The following is a 2927-nucleotide window of genomic DNA, read 5'->3' as shown; positions in this document are numbered from 1 at the left end:
CCCATTACCGTCTGATAACTTTCAGTCACTATATCTTACAATTAACATTCCACATTCTTGAAATCTCTTATATAACCATAGTATTGTAATAAACATTATAATCCTATACACATATAGGTGTGCTATATTACCCATACCACATGTATATTGGAATTCCTTTACATTACAATGAAACATTAGACCTCGCCAATACTTCTCCCAAAAGTCATTGTCTCTCCAACAATAACCCCCTTGATGGCATTCCAGGTTTATCCAACCATAAGCCCCATATTTTCTCAAACGTATTCATTCAGTTATGTTTTTTATATACCCCTTTTTCTAATCTGATAATATTATTTATCCTATTTTTGAGTTCACTAATTTCTGGAGGTGAGGGGTGCAATCCATTTGGATGCAATATGTTTCCCAGCTTGAAATAAAATATGCAGCATTTGAAACAACATATACTGGAAGCCTGTGCTAGCATTTCTTCTGCGGTGTTGCTGTCAGTGTGTCAAGAGTGGGATAAGAGGGTTGCATTGACATTCCAACACAATGGGCAGCACTTTGAACACATTTTATAAGTGGTCATAAACTTGTAAAAAATTCATGAAAGAATAAAGTTATGTTAAAAGCAAGCTCAACATTGTTTTTCTTATGAAATTATCAATAAGTTTGATGTGTCACATGACCCTCTTCCCATTGAAAAAAATAAAGTTGGATCCAAAATGGCAGAATTCAAAGTGGCCGCCATGGTCACCACCCATCTGGAAAAGTTTTCCCCCTCCCATATACTAATGTGCCACAAACAGGAGGTTGATATCACCAACCATTCCCATTAAATTTAGGTGTATCCAAATAAATGGCCCACCCTGTATATATCAGTAAATCGTCAGCATAGAGTGAAACTCGTTCATCTAAGAAACCATATTTAAAGCCTACAATATCCGGACTAGCACTCAACATACAGGCCACAAGTTCAATGGCCATCGCGGAAAGGAGGGGAGACAGGGGGCATCCCTGCCGTGTGCCCCTCCCCAACGTGATTGTAGCAGATAAGAGACCGTTAGTTCTTATTTTAGTCTGAGGTACAGAGTACAAAACCTGTATGTATGATAGGAATTTGGGACCTACCCCAAACCTTTTCAGAACCTCCCACAGGTATTTCCATTCTACGCCATTGAATACTTTAGCTGCATCGAGAGAAAGAAAGAAAGAATAGCTTTATGTCCTATTATTACATCTGATTTCTGAATATTCAAAAAAAACCTTCGTAAATTCATTGCTGTGGACCAGTTTGGCATAAAGCCTGATTGATCCTGATGAATAATCTCTGTAATAATGTGAAATAATCTATTTGCCAGGGCCTTTGCAATAATTTTAGTGTCTACCGATAGAAGAAAAATGGGACGATATGACAGCATAGATTTTGGCATGTGACCAGATTCTAAAGCTTCATTAAAAGTATCTAATAGTTTAGGGATTAGGAGATCCTTATATTCTTACATAGCAGTCGATCAGAGCCGGGTGCCTTTTCATAGGCAAGGGACTGTAATGCATCCTCAAGATCAGGCATTGTCAGTGGGTTTCCTAGGTAGGAGCTACTTTCCTCTTTAAACTTAGGTAATTTTATATCCTCAAGAAACAATCCAAGTTCGTCCTCATTTCCTCTAAATCTTGATTCATAAATACTAGAATAGTAAGTATGAAAGGCATTTAGCACATTATTGTTTCCTGTTGTGGTGTCTCCATTTTTCGTGACATAAGATGGACCCTCCTGTGATTTATCTACGGTAGAGAGAAGATGCCTCACACTTTCCCCCTGTTCAAAATATTTTTGCTTTGTAAAGAACTGCTTGTTTTCCACCTTAGAGATAAAGTGATCATGAAATAATCTCTGAGCTGCCTCTTACTCCCGCCCATTACCATCTGACGGGTTTAGGGTGTATTAAACCTCAGCCTGTTGTACCCCATTTTGGAGATCTTGTGTGAATTCTTTAATTTTAGCTTTGTATCTAATAATATCTCTTATAAGTGTTCCTCTACCATAGGCCTTCATGGTATCCCATAGTATTATTATTATTATTATTTTTTTTTAACATTTTATTGGTTTTATTGTAAAGATAATACAAAACACATCCAAACATAAACACAAGAAGAAATCAATCCAAATGGGTCTTGCTGTTGATTCTTGAGCTTTCAGCCATACGTTGTGACATAGACCAATCCTTCCTTTCTAATTTGTTCTTATTCTCATCCTCCTTCCTTTCCCTGATCTACATGCTATTGATTATTAATCTTTGTCTAACCATTTCACACCTTTATGCAAGTTGGTTTCTCATTATGTTCTAATATCTGTTACTTTTCCCAATAGATTCTTATGTATCAAACAATATTTGCAGAACAAGAATACAAAAAGACTTAGGTATACTAATAGATCATAGACTGAACATGAGTCAACAGTGTGATGCAGCAGCAAAAAAGGCAATTACAGTTCTGGGATGTATTAGCAGAAGCATACAGTCTAGATCACGTGAAGTCATTATCGCACTTTACTCCTCTTTGGTCAGACCTCATCTGGAATACTGTGTCCAGTTTTGGGCACCACATTTTAAAAAAGACATTGACAAACTGGAGCAAGTTCAGAGAAGAGCGACCAAAATGGTGACCGGTCTGCAAACCATGTCCTTTGAGGAGCGGTTACAGGATTTGGGAATGTTTAGCTTGCAAAAAAAAAGACTGAGAGGAGACTTAATATCTGTCTACAAATATCTCAAAGCCTGTCACATTGTAGAAGGATCATCTTTATTCTCATTTGCACAAGGAAAGACTAGAAGCAATGGGAGGAAACTGAATGGGAGGAGACACAGATTAGATATTAGAAAAAACTTTTAAACAGTGAGGGTGATCAATGAGTGGAACAGGCTGCCACGAGAGGTGGTGAGTTC

Source organism: Phyllobates terribilis, unplaced genomic scaffold, assembly GCF_046119375.1.
Source record: "Phyllobates terribilis strain yellow unplaced genomic scaffold, ASM4611937v1 Scaffold_98__1_contigs__length_5973952, whole genome shotgun sequence".
NCBI classification, from domain to species: domain Eukaryota; kingdom Metazoa; phylum Chordata; class Amphibia; order Anura; family Dendrobatidae; genus Phyllobates; species Phyllobates terribilis.
The sequence above is the reverse complement of the archived record's forward strand: the minus strand, read 5'-3'. Positions refer to the sequence as shown.